The sequence below is a fragment of the Periplaneta americana genome, chromosome 1 (genome assembly GCF_040183065.1).
Source record: "Periplaneta americana isolate PAMFEO1 chromosome 1, P.americana_PAMFEO1_priV1, whole genome shotgun sequence".
Taxonomy (NCBI): Eukaryota; Metazoa; Arthropoda; class Insecta; order Blattodea; family Blattidae; genus Periplaneta; species Periplaneta americana.
The window spans coordinates 34,085,420-34,100,000 of NC_091117.1; positions in this window are offsets into that span (position 1 = coordinate 34,085,420).

Here is a 14,581-nt window from a genome sequence, read left to right on the forward strand (position 1 = left end):
AAATTAGTTTCCGCCTCAATTCGCCCCCGTTATGAGAAATGAAACTGGCCAATGAGCAATTATCAGTCTCTTTCACTGATAGAATTTAGTCTTCAGTTCAGTAGCACTCATTGTCAGCACCAGTTCTTTGTGTATAAATTCCACCTAAAATGAAATATTTACAAAAATTAAAATTATTAACTGTTAATTTTATATAAACATCTAAAAGCCTTAAATTGGATTTTATAAAGTCCTAAATCTATCTTTTTTAGCACCTAGAAATCCGTTCCCTATTCACAACATAATAATTAGAGCCCAGATGTTTAGGCATTTATTTTGATTAAAATAGGCAGGCATATAGGCACTAAAAATATTAAAAAATAGGCAGTGAAATAGACATTTATTATTCATGGAAACAGACAAAAAATAGACAAATACTTAATAAACTATCCCATACGGTACTCACTTTCCTTGGTTACATGTCACAACAAGATGCTTTTTTTTTTTTAGTTGTCAACTGTCATAGGGAGCCGCCTGTCAGAGAGAACGTTTTTCGTGGTGGAAAAAGATCTTTCTAATTCTACTGGTGATTGGAGCAAACTTAAAACAACTTATTTCAGAAGGACTGTCTCTACTTTCTTTCAGAGATCGGGAAGAACCAACTGTGTATTGTCTCAAAAAGAGGGGTGTGAGAAGTGATTAGAGACTTCAAAGTACGTGTGGCTTGTGCGTGCAAGCGACAACAGTAACGGGACCTGGAGACTTGCTTTTAATACTTCCCTCATCCCCTTTCTTTCGCTGGTAAACCCCGAAATGACCTGAGCACTGAGGGTTATACTGTTCAAACATCTTTGTTAAGTGACATAAAAGATGGAATCGGTAGGGAGAAAAGTTTACCACTTCTTGGAAACATTATGTATTGCTGGAGAATAAGATTCTCAGCAAATATTTGTGTGAGGTGAAATATATATTTTTAATTTGTACAACCGTTCTTTTATGTTTTTTATATAATGTATGTGTGGTCTTACATTAAAAATATAGAAAATGTACAATAACGACGTAAAAAGGCTAAAAAAAAAGGGCATTTAACCTTACAATAGGCAACGGGAGCTAAAATAGGCAAAAAAAGGCAAAATAAAAATTGGGCCTATCATTCCCAAATGTGTGGAAACGTGTTTATCTCTAATAGGACTTTTATACATACACTCAGTTTAAAACAAGGCATTTTGCCTAATATCCGGGCTCTAATAATAATATTACAAACTTGGATACAATACACGTACTTCCGAGAGAATTTATTAACATCGGACCAATCTGCACGGAGAAGCCAGCAAGTACTTAGAAATCTATCTGGAGCGTCATCGGGTGCCTGAAATATATAGACCATGTGTTGTTAATTACCCATAGGGATTTATGGACGCATTCGTCGTCTGCTTGTGGGATAACAGTTAGGGGAGGCTTGAGCGCTTCAAAGAAGGGGAGAGGCGGTGGCTGGGGACTTGTCAAATCCAATTACTACGCAATGGCCCTTATAAGTTAATCATGAACACATATAACAGAGTGGAGCATTGTTGCACTTTTGCGGCCATTATACTCTACACAAAGTCAACTTGATAGGCACATCCAGGGGGAGCTATGGAAACTAGCAAGGGTCACTGCTTCGCTCTTTGTTTGTGTGGGAACTGAAACAAAGAGCTTGTTCGACAGATGTAAATATTTTTATTTGTGCAAACTTCCAGATAATCGTGCCTGCTGCACTACTTTTATTGGTTATTTTACGATGATTTATCAACTGCTGTGAATATCTAGCGTCTAAGTGATATGGAGGTGATAGTGCCAGACAAATGAGTCCAGGGTCCAGCGCCGAAAGTTGTCCTACATTTGCTCTTAATGGGTTGAGGAAAAACTCCGGAAAAAAAGCTCAACCAGGTAACTTGCCCCAATCAGGATTTAAACCCGGGCCCCCTCGTTTCACGGTCAAGCATGCTAACCGTTACGGCTGATGAAAGATGATTATTGAAGTGTGATAAACATCTTGGGAAAAAATCTCTTCTTTAGGGAAGTATAGCCGACGGTCTCGTAACACATTATTAGACCTCGAATTTTAGGTTAAATGCCTATATTTTCTGTAGGGATCAACTATAACTAGTTAAATATCTTCAAATTTTATATAAAATATGAACGCTTGAAACCGGTTTTTTTTCTCTCTCGCTGTTATTTATACTCGCTTTAACACCTTTGGTCATATCGCGAGTTAATCTTCGGTTGAAATCCGAAGGCCTGTGTACTATCGTTGAGACTGGTTCTATTGTTGTGAACTAGATGGCGACTGTATATATATTTGATTTGTTATGAATATGATTTCGGTGATGACTGAGGCCGGTGATATTCAGGGATGTTGTGGCCCGAATTTCCTGGCATTTGCCTTACGGTTGAGGAAAAACTCTGAAAACCCTCAATCAGGAGATTCAATCCGACCGGAATCGAACCCGGGCCCTCTGCCTAAGAGACCAGCATGCTGACCCTACACCACAGAGGTGTTCGAAACCGGTTTTACGGTGTCCTCAAGAATAAATTTCCAATTTTTATATTTCCAATTCGTATTGTGTTCTGTCACGAACATAATCATAATTATTTCGGGGTTTACTTCCAAACTTATCTCATTACTGCTTTTTTATATATAATTTTTATTTATTATTATTATTATTATTATTATTATTATTATTATTATTATTATTATTATTATTATTACTATTATTATTATAAATTTTGAACAGTCATTACTTTGTTTTTTTTTCCATCAATAATAATATCTAGGTAATTGTCATTGTCTTAATGTAACCCATGCTGATTATATTAATTGTACTATTCGTTTAGTTGTGCGATTATATTCATATGTATTAATTCTTTTCTTTTAAGTTAATACTTGTATACCAGAATGTATTGTCCTGATTCATATATTGTATTCAATCTCTCTTTTTTATTTTTTATTTACTTTATTATTATTATTATTATTATTATTATTATTATTAGTATTATTATTATTAATATCATTATTATTATTATTTAAGTTAATACTTGTATACCGGTATGTATTTTTCTGTATGTGTTTTGGTCCTGGTTGAGTGGAAGAGAAGGCCAGGGAAAATAAAACAATTATTATTATTATTATTATTATTATTATTATTATTATTATTATTATTATTATTTAAGTTAATACTTGTATACCGGTATGTATTTTTCTGTATGTGTTTTGATCCTGGTTGAGTGGAAGAGAAGGCCAGGGAAAATAAAACTATTATTATTATTATTATTATTATTATTATTATTATTATTATTATTATTATTATTATAAGTTAATACTTATATACCGGTATGTATTTTTCTGTATGTGTTTTGATCCTGGTTGAGTGGAAGAGAAGGCCAGGGAAAATAAAACTATTATTATTATTATTATTATTATTATTATTATTATTATTATTATTATTAAAATAAAATCCCCGGTCATCCGCATAAACAAGCAGCTGATGTAACCCGTCCAATTCCAGACCCTCTCTGTTTTTCTGAACATTCGTAATGGCTTAGCTATTCTAGAGCAAAATTAAAAAGTAAAGGTGATGGAGCTTCTCTTTGCTTTAGCCTGCAGTGAATTGGAAAAACATTAGACTGCAACTGGCCTATACGGGCTCTGCTGTACATTTCACTGAGTGAGACACATTTTAATTAGTCGAACTGGCTTCTTGGGAATACCAGATTCAACAAGAATGTTATATGAAACTTCTCTCTTAACCGACACATATGCCTTTTTGAAATCTATGAATAACTGATGTACTTGCCTTTTTTCTCCAATATCTGTCGACTACAAAAAAAATCTTGTCAACAGTCGATCTCTTACGCCTAAAAGCACATTGATGACACCGATAATTTCAACTACATACGGAGTTAATCTTCTCAGAAGAATTTTGGACAAAATTACGCATTGAACATGTTTGTGACTAGAATATAACCTCTCGGTTTTGTGTTTTAATGCATTCAAATGCAAGCATAATGTTTTAGTTAATTATACGAATATAAATGTTATTCGTTGGAACTACAGTTTGACCTTTCCAACTAAATTAACCGTATAAGTGCAGACTTAGGCTGTGAACGTCAAATGTTTGCGTGCACAGCCAGGTTGTTCCCCTCAATTTCTCCTTTGCTATGAATGGTATCACCTCGCAGGAAAAGTCTTTACAGATGTAGCTTATATACTAAAAGACAGTTTCTACGTAATCCATTTTAACAGAAAAGATGTATTAAACTTAACCAGTGTGAGAATGGTAACATCCGACGATAAGATAAATGGGAGAGAGGAATTTTAAGAATGGGGAGTAAATGGTCAGAGGGGAATGGAAGGCAGTATATTTCGACATGAAACGCCACCCTATATGGGGTAGCGGTCATTTTATCTGGATTGAAAAATCCGAGAGGTTAAACTGCCAAATGTTACAATAAAACGCCACCACTTATCTAATAAACAGAAAATTTTACTTTTACTCAGATTTTTATCGGTATTTTGTCAATTTTCACTTAACATCCCTCTTCAACTACAGATGTTACACGATGATGCGCGTCCACACCTGTGGAGTAACGGTCAGCGCGTCTGACTGTGAAACCAGGTGGCCCGGGTTCGAATCCCGGTCGGGGCAAGTTACCTGGTTGAGGTTTTTTCCGGGGTTTTCCCTCAACCCTATACGAGCAAATGCTGGGTAACTTTCGGTGCTGGACCCCGGACTCATTTCACCGGCATTATCACCTTCATATCATTCAGACGCTAAATAACCTAGATGTTGATACAGCGTCGTAAAATAACCCAATAAAAAAAAACGATGATGCGATCATCACGAAGCGAAACTGAATGAGAATTCAGGAGAACAGAAGCTATGGTAGAAATCCTGTTCCATAGCTTCTTTTTCCGTCACAAGAGATCATCTTGCTTGTCTCTGGATTCAAGGTCTCGGGGTTTGATGTCTGCTGAGGGCGATGGATTCTTAGGAGAAAATTATCCATCTCTCAATACGCATCAACATTAATACAAGATTCAATGATTTTTGAACTGAAGAAGGTGAACAGTGTAGAAATTCAACATGACAACAAATGACAGATCAATTTTTTCCTGAAAACTTCCATCAGGGACAGAGTTGTTTTAATGCCATAAATCTACGACATGGAATCTACAGTTTTTCTTCCCTGTCAGAAGAAGCAATGCTAAGCATTCTGTCGTTCTTTACAAATGTCATCGCCTGAAAAGTAAAGATCGTTTTCTTAAGGTTGGTTCACAATAAACCGGAAACGGAAACGACGGAGAAAGAGAACGGAAATAATGTTTATATATATATATATATATATATATATATATATATATATATATATATATATATATATATATATATTTAAATGTATTCACAATAGTTAACTGTGAATGCTCATATTTAAATACATTTATTTTTAACACACCTATGCGATATTGATTAATATCGTATGTGTAACATCCCGCAAGCCTTGAGAGCACAAATACAAAATGGCAAGCGAGAGTTTTGAAAATGACATTGATCGAATTTTTCAAATAAACAAACTCAACTTCAAACATTCCACTAGAAGCCATTCCCCAGGTAAATTTCACGGACTGCACAATCAACAACATTTAAAATAAAATTAATTCTGTTCATGTTAATTTTAATATTCTAATAAATTGAGTTCATTTCCTGTGTTTTAATGTGTGTTGCTTTCAGGTTAGAATCTCCATACCAAGCTCTGCAAAAAAAAAAAAAAAAAAAAAAAAAATCAATAAATACTGCGTATACGCCTGCCATCTGTTGCACTATTCGGAAACTCGTTGAAAAGATATTCACACTCGTGCCATCTGTTGCAATAGTCGAGAACATGCTGAAAATACAAGCATGTTCACAATTTCGTTATCACTAAAGTAACAAGGTAAGATATTTTTAAAAACTCAAATATTAGACATTTAATTATGGTCGAACAAAAACAGTCGTATGCATTTTGCCTATAATAAATAGTATCTAAGGGCCTTATTCATAAACGGGACTTTGGATGAAGACTTCCCAAAGTCGACTTTCGTAGTAAAGTTTAACTTTGTTAAAAGTCCTATTCATAGACAATACTTCTGAGACTTCGACTTTGACAAGTCGAGATTTGACGATCTTGTTCTGATGTTGGCAAAAAAAATCACTGCCTTCTAAACGAATTAAATTAATAGATAGTGAAATAGAGTAGGCATTGCCACAATCAAAACCATCTTTCGAGTCACAAATCAATGAAACAATTGAACATCGGTACATGTTAAGCAATTGTTAACCGTTCTTGCAGCTTTACATAAGAATAATATTATTCGAGGCTTAGTGTGAAACTAACGCAAGTACAAAAATTGACATTTTTAAGTCTTTACACCAATCGATAACAATTTGTTCTTCTACTTGGCCACAAAAATCGTAACTCAGTTCGAACGGTCTTGTATATAACACAATTCATAACTAGAAAACATGATGGTATAGTTCATCTGAAATAGTATTGCCTGTTAAGAATTTTGTTGTGAATAAAACATCTATTGCAGTTTTGTTAGTTTCACATTAAGCCCTGAAATTATTTCATTGTAAAATAATTTTGTTGTGATGATATGGAAGATAAGATTCCACCAATGACAGACTCTGAAAGAGACATATTATCTTACTGACAGTTGACAGAGTTATTCCCTGCATGTCTGCAGAAACTACTTAAAAATTATCTGAAATACAGAAAACATTATTATGACGACGTAAGGATTATAAATTAACTGCATTTTCAACTGTATAACCTATCCTCTATAAAATTAAGTAGTAAGAATCAATATTAAGCTATTAATCCTTACCTATAGAGTAAAATCGCGATGAAATAAGTTATATTATTTATTGGTGGAACAGATAATGCTCTTTGATTTGAATTTATAATCTATAATAATACGCTAAGGAACATGAGCAGCTTTAATAATCTCCTAGATGTCTTCAATATTCTCGGCAAATTCAACAATTTCCCAAATATCATTTTCCTTTTGCCCACGAACGAAAATCAAAGTCTAGATTTTCGGCCACTTCAAAGTAAAGTCACGATTGAAGTTTACTTTCCTCAAAATGTCGACTGTGAATAGGAAAATGGTGACTTTGTACTTTCCAAAGTCAACTTTGGTCCAAAGTCTCGTCTATGAATACGACCCTAAGACTCTCGTATGAAAATTATGAAACTCGATTACGCTCGTCTCGTAAATATACTCGCGTCTTAATTACTACCGTTATAGGCTCGTTGCGTAATATACTACTACATAACAAAGCCACATTAGAAATATCCATACTGTCATATCTTGAAATTTCGATACAGCATAATAGTTAACGTAGTACAAATTTACGACACGAGTCTATAGTGAAACAATTCCTCGTCAGTACTCCATGATCCCATGAACTGGCAGTACGCATGTTGTTGGTACGTGCGTGCAACCATGAAATATTGACGTGGGTCACCGCTGCATTGAAATGCACTTGATATAAAATGTGTAGCCCGAACCGTGTTCACTGACACGTGAGGGGGAGGGGGCTCAACAAGCTCTCGACTTCGTAATGCAACGACATCTATAATGCACGCTTAAATTGAAGTCATGAAATTACACACGCCAAATATGAAACACACACGCGCTCACCTGCATTTTCATAAATATCGGTCCTAAAATTCAAAATTGCAATTTTGTGTAATGGCCAAATTTCTCTACCTGTTCAAATAATTTATTAATTGTTATGGAACCAGTTTCGAGGAACTGTATATGATAAAATATGATCTTCGGAATTAAATGTGCAAGAACATTTACATACAAAAAATTGCATGCATATTTATATTTCTTTATTTCAGGATATTTAAATTGTAAACGCGTATACTTCTTATTGTAACAATAAAGTATAAAACGGCTATGTTCCGTAAACTATGAGTACTAATCGCAAATACAAAACTCTGCTGAGTCATTCCATACAAAATTTTAAGAATATGCCAGCGATGTCATGAATTTTTTGGGGATTTTAATATAATAGTGTTATTATGAAAATAAATTAAACTGCCAACTATGACCGCCATATCATTAATATTGAATGATTGGAAAATGGACGGCAGTTACATGTTATCCACCATTTAAAATATTCTTGACACCCTATATGAAGTGTCATCGAAACTAAACAGACGCTATTGTAAACTTGAATAACCATATTTTAACACCTTAGGGTGCTATTCATAGACATTTCGCAGCACGCGCTACAAGCGTACTAAGCTAGCCCCGGCTATCCACTGGTTACTAGTACAGAATTCAAATCATATCCTATCGCTAACACTGGTTTATGAATACGAAAAACGCTGATAATTCACCGAAAGCCCGCGCTAAAAATGTCTATGAATACGGCCCTTAAAGACTAATCCGAATAATATGAAGGCATGCTCATAAAAACACCTCATTGAAAAAAAGAAATAGTTTTATATTCGAATGCAACAAATTAAATTCATGCGAATTTCATTCGTATTAAAGAAAATCTTATTCCTAATCCATCTCCTACGTTTTATGACTTTATCTAGAAAAACTATGAATAATTAAATTAATAAAATTATTAATTTTTGTTCCGACGGTTGAAAATCGCTTGCTATATGTGGCGGTCGCAGCGTTCGTGAGACTTCATAACGATGAGTAATCTCAAACGTCCGTCTCCCTGACCTTGATCGTGCAACATTCTGTATGACGGGAGAGCCTACCTGCTGAGCTCCTTTTTTCCGGTGAGTTATTTTTATTAAAAACTGATATGATATTTGAGTCAACATTCTCACATTTTAACAGTGGAATCAATACACCCTAAAGAATTAAACACATGTTTTTTTCGTCGGTAAAAATGAATTGTATTTTGTGTTCTATATTTTTTTAAATTATTTTACGGTGGATAACTATTTAAAAAATTACATATTGTTTTCATTTTAAGGGCATTTATAAACAGGGCTCTCCTTTTTCGAATTGCATTGAAATCATTTTTCCATCTTCCTTTACATTGTAAGAAAACTTCCATGAATGAAGCCGTGTTCTTTGTTAAACCAATATTTTAAATTCTGATTGCTGCCAAACTATGAAAGATATATAGTATTGCTTGAAATTCATATTTATAACATACAAAATAACCTACTATAATGTTTTTAACTTTTGAGACATCATGGTCCAAAAACCTACTTTCTTGCATGGAATGACCCTGCTGTTATTTCAACACAATTGAGCCGTAATAACGTGCAGAGTCCGGCAGAGGAACCGGCGATTTTAAGGAGCGTATAGACTATTCCATCTCAAAATCGACCGAAATATAGAGAAAATTGACCTTGCAACTTTTAAATACAATGAAACTTTTTCTGTCCGTAGACAACTATGATATTGTGCAAAGTTTGAGGCATCAGAACTTAGTGTTTAAATTTGAAATATTTTAATTTATCGTATTTTCATAAAATTAGCAACTTTAAACTGTTGTGGCTTCGAAACCCTTTCATCCAATGATCAAAATCATGGTTTATTTTGATGCTGAAAAGTTAAAGTTTATATTGACATGTAAACAGTTTTTCTTACTTTTTATGGAAATGGAGAAATTTAGATTTTTCTTAATTAAGACGCCTTTGCCCACGAAAAAAATATTTTAAAAATATATGGTTAGATTCCGCATTGAAAGTATAAATAAACACGTATTTTTACTGGTGCAACGTTAATAAGAAAGTATTGAAAAATAAAATAAAGAAAATAAATAGTACGCGCATGAGCTAACCAGCTGACTTTGATGCGGGAGCTAGCCGAGGGAAGCAAGGCCAGGAGACAAACACGTGATGTTTCGTCTAGTAGCGCATTGCTGGGCTAGCTTTATCACAGGTTTTCATAAACACAGGAGTAAAATGACGTCCAACGCTCGCTTATCTTCATCTCTCGACCAGTGCGAGCGGTACTGCGCCGTTCAAGTCCAGGCGTATGAAAATAATTTATATAATACCCTCGAAACTTATTGCCGTGACACTAAGCAAACAATGCCGAATCCCTCTTAATAATGCAAGGTTTTTTTTTTCTCAATATTTTTTACATTTTTACAAATGGGCAAAAAACCTAAAAGTAAGTAAAATCAGATTATCTCTCTCTCTCTCTCTCTCTCTCTGTATACAATAAAAATAAGGATTACTTCTTATCATAACCTACCAAATGTCAGCTTCAAAATGAGCTATGGTTCAATGTTCTGCAATAAATGGTTCCAGAATTCTGATCGCTGAAAGAGGCTTGTTTTTCTAAAATACGCTAAATTTGTCGCTCAACAATATGAAAACCGTTTGACTTTCGATAGTATATTTTTGCAAATGCATTCTCCTCAGCACTTAGTATAAATAGGGAAAAAATAAGGGTATAAAAAATGCGAGGTTTTTTACTGATCGATTTCATATGGAATAGCCCGTATATCTCACAGCACAGTTAAGGAGGGATAAACTGCGCGCACACTGTTGTCAATACAATTTAATTTAGTCATCATGGAAAGTTGGAGCAACGCACAGCGTCGTGTTTTAATAATATTAAAAGTTTTTACAAGAACAACAGTTTTGAAGCTAGTAGGAATATTTTGAGAATATAATAATCGCTCATGGGTTACGCCACTGTTGGGCAGCAAATCCTGGCGCTGGCTCCACAGAGATTTTAATACGTGGCTTCAGGCGCCGCTGACAGGTCGCTCGCTCTATACTTCACAAGATGTCGCTTAGGCTGTTTTGTAGCTGTCGCTTCACCGCCAAGTAAGCGTCTGTCGACTCGGATCAAGCGGCCACTTCATCACTACGTGTCAACAAGAGGGAGGACGTTGCCATGGCAACCATCCGTCATCAACGTAGTGACCGCTACATCCACTTCATCTAAGTGTTCCTTTTAACGCTCTCAAGGTAACAAACTGAAAGTAAGAGGTTGCCCCCACTAACATCACGAGATGAGATAGAAATGAAATCTAGAGATAGCCGAGGGGGTGTGGAAGTGATGAAATTGCTCGGAAGCTTCTCCGATAGTGTTGTCGACCTAATCCACTGGCAACTATTAGAAAACCTTTAGGAAATATTGGCGCTCCCGCAAAGATTAATCACGTATAACGACTTCCAGTACTAGTTCAACATGCATTTCATAAAGAGAATTTTATTGAAGGCTTAACGTCTCTTCGGACATACTGTACTTTTTTGAACATAAAACGAACGGTATCACGTACAGTAACATCAAAAACTTTGTCCTTGCATTTTTAACTATGTCCTTACTGTACCTATGCAGTGTCATCCCTTAGCATAGCGAATATTTGCTTACTGGCTTTTAAGGAACCCGGAGGTTCATTGCTGCCCTCACATAACCCCGCCATTGGTCCCTATCCTGAGCAAGATTAATCCATTTCATCATATCCCACCTCCCTCAAATCGTCGACCTGGTTGGCGAGTTGGTATAGCGCTGGCCTTCTATGCCCAAGGTTGCGGGTTCGATCGCGGGCCAGGTCGATGGCATTTAAGTGTGCTTAAATGCGACAGGCTCATGTCAGTAGATTTACTGGCATGTAAAAGAACTGCTGCGGGACAAAATTCCGGCACATCCGGCGACGCTGATATAACCTCTGCAGTTGCGAGCGTCGTTAAATAAAACATAACATCCCTCAAATCCATTTTAATATTATCTTCCCATCTACGTCTCGGCCTCCCAACTAACATTCTATATGCATTCCTAGATTCGCCCATACATGCTACATGCCCTGCCCATCTCAAACGTCTGGATTTAATGTTCCTAATTATGTCAGTTGAAGAATACAACGCGTGCAGTTCTCCATTCTCCTGTAATTTCATCCCTTTTAGCCCCAAATATTTTCCTAAGCACCTTATTCTCAAACACCCTTAACCTATGTTCCTCTCTCAAAGTGAGAGTCCAAGTTTCACAACCATAAAGAACAACCAACTAGTTCAACATGCATTTCATAAAGAGAATTTTATTGAAGACTTAATGTCTCTTTCGAAGATACTGTTACTGTACTGTACTGTAACATCAAAAACTTTTTCCTTGCATTTTTAACTATGTCCTTATTGTACCTACTGTATGCAGTGTCACTCCTTAGCGTAGCGAATACTGTCCACCTGCATGTACTACACACGATTTGTGGGAGCTACTGTACAGATAGAGCATGCGGCCGTCCGTCTGATGAAAGTATAGGATGAGCAAAAGGTATGTCGCTGATATTGGAATAAAAATGCAGTGATACAGTGAGTCATTAAGAAATCAACAAAACACATTTTACTTTGTTAGCAAAAACTACAAACACTTAAGTCTGGAGAAACTGAAAAAGCTACCCTATGTGCCTTAAACCGACATGTGGATATGAAATGAAAGTTTAACATAATTACATAAACAAACAAAATGAATCTCTCGAAACTATAAATTTAAGAATTAATTTAAGAATTCCGTAAGAAATGCCCGTTTCTTCTGCCAATCTCTTCAAGGACCTACGAGGACTCTTCTACTGTACATTTTTTCTTTCACATTTGCAATTAAATCTTCTGCTAGTTTTGTAGCCTTTCCAACATACCTTTTCCGTTCTGTGCATCCGGTTTCTCTAAATTTACTAACCAAATTTTTAAGATTTCTGCGGAAGTTTTCAGTGGTTACATAATCAGAAAAACGAGAAACAAACTGTTCTTCACAGTCTTCAATATTATACTTCCGATTTCCATCTCCATCCTTGAAGTATGCTTCAATAAGAAAAGCTCTCTGTTGCACAGAAAAAGCAACCATATCTTCAAAACACACTATAGTATAGTGTGTTTTGAAGATATGGTGACTATACCACTCTATGTTACGTCGGCAACAGACACACAGCAACTGAATATTGTGCCCCTTCAGACTGCACACAGTACAGCGAGAGCGTTCCGACGGTTACCTCGGTTTATAAGCACGTACCTGCATGGTATAGTCAAAAAACAAGGTAGGCCTACAATAAAAATGTAAAGAAAAGTTTTTGATGTCACTGTATATGGCAAATATTAGCTCACTACGCAGAGTTTCTCAAACTGGGGGTCGTGGTACCACATAAAGGAGATCTCGAAATGAACACAATTTAACATTTCGAAATTAATTTTAAGCTTTGTTTCCAAAAAGTCGTGATGTGTAGCCTAATCCTTACAAAAATATATAAAAAAAAACTCTGAGTTCATTTCGAATCTAATCTCAATTGGGATACACATATTAAATATACATGCAAGAATACATTCTCTATTCTCTATTCACTACAAAGATTGCATCATTATCCATCTAAATTAAAACAGAAGCTGGTACAGGCACTCATTCTATTCTAGCTCACTTCGACTATTGCGACGTTTTGTTCAGTGATCTCAGGAGTAATTCCTCCCAGAAACTACAGCGTGTTCATAACCGTAGGTCCGCTTCATTTGTAATGTTCGCTACTATGATCATATCTCACCTTCTTTCGAGAAGTTATCATGGCTTAGGTTACATGAGAGGAGAAATCTGCACTCGCTATGTATTTATCTTCGAAGTCTCGTGAACACAAAATGCTATGCTCGGAGGGACACAATTTGTCTCGCTTCATATTTATTACCCACTGTTTCACCAGTTCCTTTTTTTCTCAAAGGAAATCTGTAAAGCAGTATCCTGGTGCCAACAAATGGATTTGTAAACACGAAGGACTCTCCAACAGTGAATGGCGCGATGGCATTAAAATGGTTGGAAATGTTGCTGCAGTACGTGCTGTGCCGGGAAGATCTCAGTACAACCGTTGTAGGCATTGCCACAACGAGGTTGAAACTCTTACACACGTCCTGGGATCCTGTCCGCACGGCGAAGCTCTGCGAAAAGCTAGACACCACCAAGTACGATCAATTATAGCCACTGCCCTTAAAGGTGCCGATTACATCACCTTTGAAGAAGTACAAGGTCTCTCCGTCACTGGCAGTACACGGCGCTAGATATAATAGCTTTGAAGGAATCTACAAGATCTGGATACATAATTGATCCCACTGTGCGTTTCGAAACGGATGTGGAACAGCCAGCAGAAGTGGATAATGAAAAAAAGAATATCTACAATCCTACCATTCCCTATTACCTTCAAAAATACCGGCTAAAAGAGCTTGAAGTAATCGGACTTCTGGTTGGAGCAAGAGGTACCGCTACTCTCTTCATGAAAGATGTGTTTAAGAGGCTTGGAATACCTACATCTATTATTCCGATTGTAACCTTAGCTGCATTGAAAGGATCAATTGCTCTCCTGAAGAATCACCTATATTCGAAATCAAACTAAGTTCAGTAGCATTCTTTACTTTTTGTAACACTTACCTCTCTAAAAATAGGTATATTTCCACTAATCTCAAAAAAATAAATTGCAGCTATGTACTTGTAGAAATTTTATTGTTAAAACAAAATCAATGGTTCAATGAACTTGTAAAAATTTCTATGGTTAAGTACTCTCTGTCCCTTGTGGCAGCTCACGAATGGTGAGAAGATTTATAAATT